This window comes from Mus pahari, chromosome 1, assembly GCF_900095145.1.
Source record: "Mus pahari chromosome 1, PAHARI_EIJ_v1.1, whole genome shotgun sequence".
Lineage (NCBI taxonomy): Eukaryota > Metazoa > Chordata > Mammalia > Rodentia > Muridae > Mus > Mus pahari.
In genome coordinates this window covers 52904985-52916103 of record NC_034590.1, presented here as the reverse complement: position 1 = coordinate 52916103, position 11119 = coordinate 52904985, and the positions used below count along the sequence as shown (strand labels likewise).

Here is an 11119-nt window from a genome sequence, read left to right as displayed (position 1 = left end):
ACAAAGGTTGTAATTCTGCATTAGAAATTTTGCAATATGGGCAAATCCAATTAATGTCTCCTAATAATTTTTGAAAGTCATTTAAAGTTTGTAACTTGTCTAACCTCAAAGTTAGCTTTAGAGGTTCCACCATATTATCAGTTAATTTTGCTCCTAAATATTGTTTTACATCCCCACATTGAACCTTTTCAGGGGCCATAACCAATTTCCATTTTTCCTAACTCTTGTATCATATTAAGGTATACATCCTGTAATTTTTCTTTTGTTTGACCAGAAATTAATATATCTTTCAAGATTGAATTCTGCATTAGAAATAAAAGTCTCCATTTAAGATGACCAGCTTCTACATGAGTTAGCTTCGCAGTTGTCTCCCCATCCCTAGAGCTTTGTTCTCTTCTTCTTCCAGCCTTTTCTTGGCCTCCTCTAATAGCTTCTGTAGCTCCATAACTCTCTTTTCTGTCTCTGAAGCATTTCCCCCCACAATTCCTACATGTTTTTCTGACATTGTACCACTGTGCACTTCAGCTGTCCACCTCTGACAGCCTCACGGTCACTGTGGGGACGTCTGACTCCATGCTGGCTTCTGTCAGACCATTTGCATTATGTGTATCTGTCCTTTCTAGAAGCTTTAAGTTGCTGCTGTAGTTTTATATCTTCACTGGACTCTGAGGTTTGTTGAACTGCTAGTCAAATCCGCTGCCTGTAAGTCTCGACATAGTCTAGAGTAATTTAACTCGGCTTCATTTGAGAAGCCGCACTAATGCGGCTTTTACTTTCACTTTTGAAGTGATGGATCCCATGACTTCTTTTGCCTTTGGGTCTGAGGTTTTCCATCCCTTTTGGAGGCTAGACTTTCCTAACTCCGTCCCTACACTGGGAGCCTAGCTTTGTCCCTCCACCAGGGAGCCACTTCCTAGCACTTGATTAATTCTTACTTACCACAGAACTCCCCCTGTAGCTCCTTTTTCTCGTTCCAGCTCTTGCACGAGTTCCTAAGTTTCTGCCTTTCCTTTTTCTAACTTCTTTCTCTTCTTTCTCCTTAGTCAACTGAACAGCTTCTAATTCAGCTTGTCTTTGCTTTTCTTTGGCTTCCTGTTCCTTCTGCCTGGCTTCTGCTTTTGCTTTCTTTTCTGCTTCTTTCTTGGCCTTTTCTTCTTTTCTTCCTCATACAGGCCACCAGATGCCCTGTTCAGATTCCCTGTATGGGCCACCAGATGCCGCAAACTCCAAACTCCAACTGGCAGAGACGGGAAAAATCGACACAAATGCCAAGGAAGGTTTCTCAAACAGCTTTCTCAAAGAGCTTTTTCTTTTTTTCTTTTTTCTTTTTTTTTTTTTAAAGATTTATTTATTATATGTGAGTACACTATAGCTGTCTTCAGACATTCCAGAAGAGGGCGTCAGATCTCATTACAGATGGTTGTGAGCCACCATGTGGTTGATGGGATTTGAACTCAAGACCTTTGGAAGAACAGTCATAAAGGATCTAAACAATCAAAATATTGTTACAGAAAAGTTCTAGGTACCACATAAACTTGGGCTTTCCCCCATCTTTTTTAAACAATGGATATGTCAGAAAACAAGATGAACTTGTATAGATTAATATATAATTGTATAGGCTACATTGAAGGAACTTTTGTATTGTAATCATATAGAAGAACTATCGTTTGTTTCATATTATGGAAACTTATCCTAAATGAAAACATTCCAGAGTCCTTTTATTTTAGAATATCCTGTAAACAACCAAAGCACCAGAACATGCTTATACAACAATAAAATGTTCTCTTGAGTTAAATTGAAGATATTTTTGTTTAATTAAAAATAAAAGGAGCAAAAGAATGTAGAAAGGTTCTTAGAACTGTTAACTTTCTAAATACCTAACACCCTAGATATATCCAAACAAGAATTAATTGCCATCAAGAATAACAAAATGATCTTGCCATGCTTTTAAATTGATTGTTAGGAATAAAACAGTACAATAAACTTGAATGCCCAAGATTGATACTGGCAGCTAACATACAGCACCCGCCAGTGGGTGTTAAAAGTGTTTTGTCAGGCCTCAAACTTGTTTTCTAATCCTAAAAGTGACATTTTTCATTTAATTCTTATAGCTATGCTTTCAAATTAGTTTTCGTTTGATCATTACACTGTTGGAGCGCAACTTCAGAATCTTTCAACTTTGTTCTTTGTCTAAAACACTTGCTCTTCTTCATTTAACTACATGCTCTCTTTCTCTTGTGCCAAAGTGCCTTTAGTTAATGGCTTTTTCTTGTTACTAACTGCAAAGTAAGTCACACCTGCAGATTTTACAATTCATTCACTTTGTTGTACATTGTTTTGGCATATTCTATCTACAGCATCGTCTGTCTTACCAGTATATTTCTTGTTAGGGTAAAATCAGTGTTCACTATTTTCAGCTGCAGTGATACCCAAGATTGCTATTTCCCTGGGATTCTTTTGCTATTAGTTTCAGTGATAGGGTTGCTACCCACTGCTGTAAGAGCCATAGTCTTACTATCCTTTCAACATCTTCTCTGCATAGGTTCCAAAAATACTTTATAATTTTTATGTTTTACTAGAGAAGATATTTTGAAGCATAAGTATTTATTAAAATAATGAGCATTACACAATTATAATAGCTACTTTTCCTATGCAAAGATTTTAATGAAAACATCAGCACATTAGTTGTGCTATAAGCATAATTAATGCATTCACAAACATTCTGTTTATAAGCTTAGCCTTTTTCTGACTATGATGTTTTTCTCCACCATTCCCTTTTCTTCTTTTTGAATCAGAATTTTTATCAATATTTCCTTTTCTTTTGTGTGGGCTCCTACTTATAACCTCCAGTGTCATAAACTATCAACATCCAGCTAGCCAAATAACTCTAAGCAGACTATTATGATTTACGACTGGTTGCTTTCATTCTTTTCAGCACCCTTCTGATTTTTTTCATTTTTCTTGCCAATAGTTACTTCCATGTGCATTTTTATCACATCCCTAATTACCTCAACATATAATATTTGGTTATATGAATATTCTTTAGCTCTGTAAGACTAGTGTCTTTTATTATTTTTCACTTGTACAAGAATTTTCAAGTAAGATTTTGGGTAGTTAGTTTTTGGCTATTTTCTTTATTGACTTTAGCAGCCGATTCTACGAACAGATCACCGTCATTTTCAGTGACTTCAGAACCAGAGCACATTTTTCTTTGCTTCCTCAATGACAAAAAATCATAAAAGGCAAGAGGTGAGGTCACAAACAGACCATTTGTGATTGAGAGGAACTTCAACAGGCACTGAAGGATACAGTCTGTGATTATTTGATTGTAACAATCACCCTTTCCCAACTTCAGTTCCAGCTTTTTCAATTGTCTAGAACTGTGTGTGAATCCTTATCCAAAGTAACTATTTTCTTCTCACAGAAAACAAACAAACCAGGATTATACATCATTGTCTTTTTTGGCATAGCCTAGTTTCCTCAATCTGTAAGATTCCTCGTGCTTTCCTAGTGATTTAGGTGTGTGATGATTTCAATCATAAAGACAAGTTGAGATTTCATCCTCATCCTCCACCTTGTCCCTAGAGTTCAGCTGGTCCAGGCTCTATTCTAGATGTGCCATCACATCCTTCAGCATCTGGCAGCAGCACTACATGGACTTGCTCTGAGAGAAAATACTTTAGCTTTATGTTCCTAAGTTTATTTTATTATCCAATTTTAAGTGGTTTATGTTCCTTCTGTATAAGCATGCTTGCTTTGACCGTTAAGTGAAGTGATACTGTTTGATATAAATGCTTCATAAACTCAGGATCTACTGGTTTAGAGACCATGTCCTAATAGAGCAGTAGACTATAAAAATATTGCACTCTGCTCACTCAAAATTCTGCTTTAAGCAGCCCTCAGATGTACTATTCATGTAGTCCATAACAGATTGCCAGTAGTTATTACCCACTGTGTCCCTAAAGGTTAGGGTGTTAACTACTGCAAGAAGCCAACAGAAAGGTGCTTTCTTTTATGTAAACCTTGGACATTCTACCTGAGGAGGTTTTTTAAATTCTGTACGTAGGACTTAGACACTCTAGAGAATGATGACTTGAGTAATATTAACTTCAGATTCATTTTACTGCCCTAAGTATGAATCAAAACCTCTCCTCACTGATTTTCCTGCATACTTTATGAGTGTTTGGCATCCACATAGCCTTCAGAGTTTTTCTATGGCACTTGTAAAACTATATTGCATTGATTGGTGACTCCCTCCTCACTCTGCCACCAGTCCCAAGGCCATGTTGGTATATAGATTTGAAACTAACCATAGTTTAGATGAGTGATGACTTAGGGAAAGCCTGCTGGTACTTTCAGCTCAGTGGTGAGCTGAAAAGGTCATGGATACTCAGATGGTGTGTTTACAGGATATGCAGCATACCTGGTAAGGTTCCTGATGTGGAAGGGATTCAAAATTGTGGGGAGACGAGATGTTTTCTCTGCCCTAACATTAGAATAGTTGAAGAAACTCACATCAAAGTAAAAACCACAAAGGTCTATGAACTTGTTATCCACAAGAAGGGCAATGATGAGCTAATTAGGAATCCCAAAGTGGTTTTTCACATCAAACTGTGGAGAATACCCACACAGGCAATGAATACAGCCCTCTGTAGAAGTCAAGCCTTCTAAGGAAGATTTACAAAAGAAAATTCAGTGTGGAGCATACCATGAGTCTAGATTTTAAAAGGATGTCTACATGAATGATAGCCCAAGGGTATGACCCCTGACATAATGGATTTGAGTTTTAGGGGTCAGTATATTGGCCATTTGAGGAAGGTGGCAACTTAAGGTTTAGCTCATATTAAGAAGGTGGATCTGGGCAGTGGTGGTTCATGCCTTTAATCTTGGCACTTGGTAGGCAGTGGCAAGTGGATCTCTGAGTTTGAAGCCAGCTTGGTCTACAGAGATAATTCCAGTACTGCCAGGGCTACACAGAGAAACTTATTTTGGGGGAAAGAGAAAAGTGGAATTTGTTGGCATCAGGGCACAGGTTGATGAATTGTGGATCAATAATGAAAAAAATTAAGAGCTAGAAAGATGGCTCACTGGGTAACATGCTTGTTATACAAGTCTGACAACCTTAGTTCATTTGAACCCACAGAACCCACATAAAAATCAATTTTAGTATGTTCCTATAGGGAGTTGGTAGGCAAATATCTTTGAATCAGGAGAAACAAGCAGGTCAGTTACCCTGGCAGATGTATCAGTGAGCAAGAGAGACCCTATCTCAAACTAAATAGAAGGTGAGAGCCAACACTTGAAGTTGTTCTCATATTTCCACGTGTTGTGGCATGAACACATGTATACTTTACCCTAGACAACATAATGTATAGTTCACTTATCTTTGAGCTTTACTAAAATGGAATAAAAATGTAAAATCTAAACATGCTAATGGTTATATTAAGAACTGTTAATAGAAACTAGCTTGAAGTAATTTACAGAATTTATTGAAGATTATTAAGAGCTATTAGCTAAAGTAACTCAAAAATTAAACTTTTCTGACAGGAAATAAAAAGGAAGCTTAATGTTCCTGTCACACCTGATTCCCAAATGTCATAGATTAGTGTGTAGCTTGAGGTTTAAGGCAGTCCTTTGGGTATTCTGGCTATCATGCTTTTCTGTCTTTTGAGCTCTTCTACCTATTAGCACTCAGCTTATCAGTAAATACTTCTCGAAAGTATGAACTTCTAGGGAGTTGTGATTAACCCACATTAGCCTTTTACATTTGGTGGTGAACAGTACAGTGTGAGAGAAGGTTAAAAAGTAAGAAGATTGATTTTAATCTTAGTGAACCATTGAAAGTGTTGTCTAGGAGCTTGACTACCATGAAGAAGGTAGTATGAAAGTAAGGATAGGATGCGATACTGGCAAGTGAGAATCTGGGATAGAAGTAGAAAGCAAATCCAGTTTATCTCCTGAATACCTCATTGCTCTGCAAATTACATTTAGAATGGAGTTACTTTTCACTACTCAGGTTGTGATTAGCAGACCAGAAGCATTAGCACCCGAGAGTTTGTTATAAATGCAAATTTTAGCCTATCTCTGTGACATACATCTGTAACCCCAGAACTTGAAGAACTAAATTGGGAGGATCATTGTGAGCCCCAAGCTAGCCTAGGTTGACACAGTAGATCCAGTTTCAAAAGATCCAAAAAAAAAAAAAGTAGTCAGAAATACAATTGTATTGGCTTGTAAACCTTTAAAATGTTTTTATTAGTTCTTTGAGAAATTTTACACAATGTATTTTGGTCATGCCCTTTTACTCCTTCCAGATCCATCCTCCTTCTCCAGCCTACCCAACCACCCACCCTTAGAGCCCATCTAGTAACTATTTCTGCTGCCTATATGCTCTTGTATGTGTGGACTTTACTAGAGAGTATTCACCCTACTAGGGGCCACACCCTTAAAGAAAATTAATGCTCCATTTCCTAGCAGCTATCAATTGCCAATAGCTCATCTGCTAGATGTGGTATTTCCTGTCCACCTCACTGGAATTTTGTCTGGCCTTAGCTTGTGTATGTCTTGTACAACTATCTCAACTGTTGTGGATTCTTAGGGCCAACTTCCCTGCTGTATCCAGAAAACAGTTACAGTTATACCTTTGCCTCTTAAAAACTCTTTTTCTCTTCCACAAGGATCCTTGAGTGATAGGAAGAAGGAGTGTGTGGTATAGATGTCGTGTTTAAGGTTGAGCATTCTTCAATCTCTTTTCTTTATACACTGCTCAGTTGACTGTCTCTATGTTAATCACCATATACTACTGCACAGAAAAGCTTCTCTGATGAAGGTGAACAGATGTGTAATCTGAGGGTGTAATGACAGATCATTAGAGCTTATTCTGTGTCCATTTAGCAGGATGATAGTAGTAGTTTCTCCCCTGTGATCTGTGACCTGTCCAACCACAGGTTCTTTGACTCTACAACGGTGTTGAGTATGGGCTTCAACTTGTGGAGTGGAACTTCAATTCAATCAGAAAGTGATTGTTTACCTCCATGACATTTGTAACACTGATGCACTAGTGAGCATGGCTTCTCAGGCCAGTCATTGTTGTACCTCACATGATTCACATCTTTTTAATTCTGTAAGATTAGCGATTGATTTTTAACTCTGCAACATGCATAGAAGCTTCCAGCACTATGAAAGCTAGCCAGTAGAGATGAAGCTTACAGGTAAGTACCTGCTTGATTTCTCTGTATTCTGTGACTCAAGTATGTGGTGTTTTACTGCCAAGTTGAAGGATAATCCAAGAGCATTAGCACGAGCCTACATGTAATGTTTGAGGGTCTGTAGAACCTTACTGGTCAACAACTCCAAAAGAGGTAGCCCATTTCTGACATTAGAGTTTTGTTACTCTGTGGTAAATAATAGGACCATTGACTTTCAAGAATGTTAAGAAAAAGTCATTGATCACAACAGTCTCAATTGACTGTGAAATTATTTGTTTGAAAGAACATAATGAGGACAAATGACTCAGTGTCCTATCTTTGTTACTGAGTACTGAATTTTGTGAATGAAGTAGAGATTTATTAAAAAGAGCACAGGTGTGGTTGCCATACTGTCTAGAAAGAACAAAGGAGGTCAGATTTTTGTTCTTCCTTGTTGCAGTATTTATAATAATGAAAAATGCAATGATCCATTTAACACTCTACTACTCACACACATTAGGTATAGTTGCATGTTCCTTACCAACATTGTTCAACAACATACAGAATTCTTATAGTTGTGTTGTAGATTCTATTCAGTAATCTGGGTATATCATTTTTTCAGCCTGGCCTCTCTTACATTTGTTTTAGTATCTACCTGCCTCTCTCCTTTAACTGTGAAAAGAAAGACCTTTGTAACATTCAGCCTTAAAGGTGTCAAAAAAGGAGGGCCTAAGGCATTAAGGCATTCTTCTCTTTTTTTTCTTGCTTGCCAGATATCTAAGAGTGTTGCTTGTGGAGGACTCAGCAGTTTAACAGAGGAACACTATCAGAGATAGACAGGCTTCTATTGCTGAGGCTAGAAAAGATCAGAATTGTTACTGTAACACAAGGACCCCTGGAACTAGTCTGTCCATGGTTAGTACCTGTGAAAGGATGTTCTATTTTAGAAAAGTCTTTCTATATTTTTTTGTTACTATGATTTAAAGATCTGAAGCTGAGTAATTTTTTTTAATCAAGAATAGAAATTGGGGTAGAGAGATAGGTGAGCAGTTAAGAACATTGGATGCTCTTCTAGAGGACCCAAGTTCAATTCCCAGCACCCACATGGCATCTAACAATCATCTATAACTCTGGTCCCAGGGGATCTGACCCACTAATCTGGTTTCTGCAGGCATAGCAGGTATGTGGCATACAGATGTGCTTATCTATAACACATAAGATAAAAAATAAAGGTGAAAAAAATTTTAAGAATAGAAATTGAGCTGTTGAGATGGCTCAACAGGTAAAAATGTTTGCTGCCAAGTGCTGATCTGAGTTTTATCCCAAGGGCCCTCATGGTGGAACAAGAGAATCAACCACCAAAGCTGTCCTATGAACACCTGCACCCTCAGCACAAATAAATGTAATTTAAAAAATTATTTGGCTTACAGTTTTGAAGAGGAAAAATTTGAGGTTGGTGCTAGCATCTGTCAGTACCTGATATAGACCTTTCTACTGTGCTGTAGTGTAACAGAGGGTGCCAAGCATGTATTAGCTCCAGTATTTTCTTATCTAGTTTATCTAGGGAGCCCGTTGACATCTTCTAGCTCTAATCGCCTCAGAGGTCCACTATCTTCAAGACAGGAATTTGGGGATTATATTTCTTTTTCTTTTTTTCTTTTTCTTTTTCTTTTTTGGTTTTTTGAGACAGGGTTTCTCTGTGTAGCCCTGGCTATCCTGGAACTCACTCTGTAGACCAGGCTGGCCTCGAACTCAGAAATCCACCTGCCTCTGCCTCCCGAGTGTTTTTCTTTTTTTCTTTTTTTTTTTTTTTTTTGGTTTTTTGAGACAGGGTTTCTCTGTGTAGCCCTGGCTATCCTGGAACTCACTCTGTAAGACCAGGCTGGCCTCGAACTCAGAAATCTGCCTGCCTCTGCCTCCCGAGTGCTGGGATTAAACGCATGTGTCACCACCACCCAGCTGTTTTAAGCTTAATTGGAAGCTTTGTATAGGTTTAAAACACCTACTGGGAGCAGTTTTGTTTATAAAGAAACTTTAGGAGAAAGAATTGGAGATTGTTATTCAAAAGATTACTAGAGTAAAAGCTCTCTCAGGTCTGCTGGGCACTAGTATTTAGTGCTTTTCAGTGCTTGGTGGGTCTTGACAATAGCTTATGGAGAGTATCCTCTGATTAAAAAAAAAAAAGTCCAAATGCCTGTGTGGTTTCAAATGTAAATTTGAAAGACAATTGGTCTTTTTTATTACAATTAATCTTAGCTCATCAGGTCTTTGGATACTTTATGTGGTAGCCTGTGCTACTATTTTCTTCTCAGCCTTCCTCTTAGTATGAGATAAAGAGTTGTAGCAGACAGGGTACATTTCCAGAGGCAGGATCGGGGAGCAGCTGGAAAAGAGGCTTCTAAGTAACTTTTGAGTAGAGTGATCATGCCTCTCAGTTTGTCTTACACGGATCACTTTGGAAGTCATAGTCCTAGTAGTACTAATACCCCCACCCCACCCCTAAAGTGCCTTGGTATGGATAACTAGCAATAATGTGGTCACTGTAGGGTCAAACACTTTGTGCTAGACACTGTACTAGATTAATTTCTTTAGTATTATTAAAACACCTGAGTGGATAGCTGTTCTTTATACTTTACAGATAAACATTCTAAAAGAGTATTGTGATGAGGTCACATGAGCAGGCAGTATCTGTCAGTCTGTCAAAGCTGCTTGATTCTGACAGCTTTCTGTACCAATGTTTCATGGTTATGGCTTTTTTTTTTTTTTGGAGACAGGATTTCTCTGTGCAGCCCTGGCTGTCCTGGAACTCTCTCTATAGACCAGGCTGGCCTCGAACTCAGAGATCCATCCATCTACCTCTACCTCCCAAGTGCTGGAATTTAGGGTATGCATCACCATGCCTGGACTTTCATGTTTTAAGTCTAGTTAAAGAATTCTTTAGTGGTAGTAAAAAGCCTTTATGCAGAAGAAATACTGGGTTAATTAATGTCTGAGTAAAAGACCTCTGGAGATGGGGTTAAAATTATGCTACATGTAGCTCTTCCGGCTCTGGGTTCATATAGCGATTAGGAACTGTTGCTCATAGCTGAAGTCTTTCGGGTGGGAAGGTATGGCTCAGTACTGCCCAGGTTTTTATGTGCATAGATATGTAGTAATTGGGAATCTTATTAAAATGAAGTTCAATTCCATAGGTTTCAAATGGATCTTAAGAGTTTGTAAACAGCCTCCTAGTGATACTGATGGTATAGATTTGCTGATATTACTGAGTACAGTGTATCAAGAGTATAGCTAATGATTATATTTCTCTGTCTGAGGTGCAAAGTATCCATATATACATATATTCTGATTTTGAAATAGAAGGAAAATAGCTACTTCTGGACAATAAATAACTTTTAGTTAGGGTAGAGAGAAACAGTCAAGAATAGGTATTTAAATATGGATTGTTTCTAATGGTTGACTATATTTTATTTATTTGGGGGTCTTTTTTGTTTGTTTGTTTATGTATGAAGGTCTATGTAGCCCTGTCTGTCCTGGAACTCAATATGTAGACCAGGCTAGCCTCAAACTCAGATCTGTTTGTCTCTGCCTACTTCTGGGTTTAAAGGATTAAATCACCATGCCTGATATATTTTGTTTCGTTTTGAAGTTTTTTTATTTTTTTCCAACATATTTTTATTGATTCTTTGGGAATTTCACATACACCCTATCACATTTGCTTTCCAGTCATCCCCTTACCCTTGTGACCCCCCCCCCAACAACAACAAGTCCAATTTGTGTTGTCTGTACACTCACTGGAGTGTGGTCAAATTTTCAGTGGTCTACACCTTAAGTAGAGCTGAGTCCTTCCCCATTACCAGCCCTGCTGGAAGCCCTCTATTGTGGAGAGCAACACTTTTCAGGGTCCTATCACAGGTTTTTTTTTTTTTTTTTTT

At 38.0% G+C, this 11119-nt stretch overlaps 1 protein-coding gene and 1 pseudogene across 4 annotated transcripts in view; one reads left to right on the top strand and one right to left on the bottom strand.

The window, feature by feature from the left end:
• Cpeb1 (cytoplasmic polyadenylation element binding protein 1) overlaps positions 1–11119 on the top strand; it is a 106546-nt gene that overhangs the window by 61388 nt on the left and 34039 nt on the right. The gene's annotated exons all lie outside the window — the stretch shown is intronic.
• LOC110328786 lies at positions 2907–9653 on the bottom strand (annotated as a pseudogene).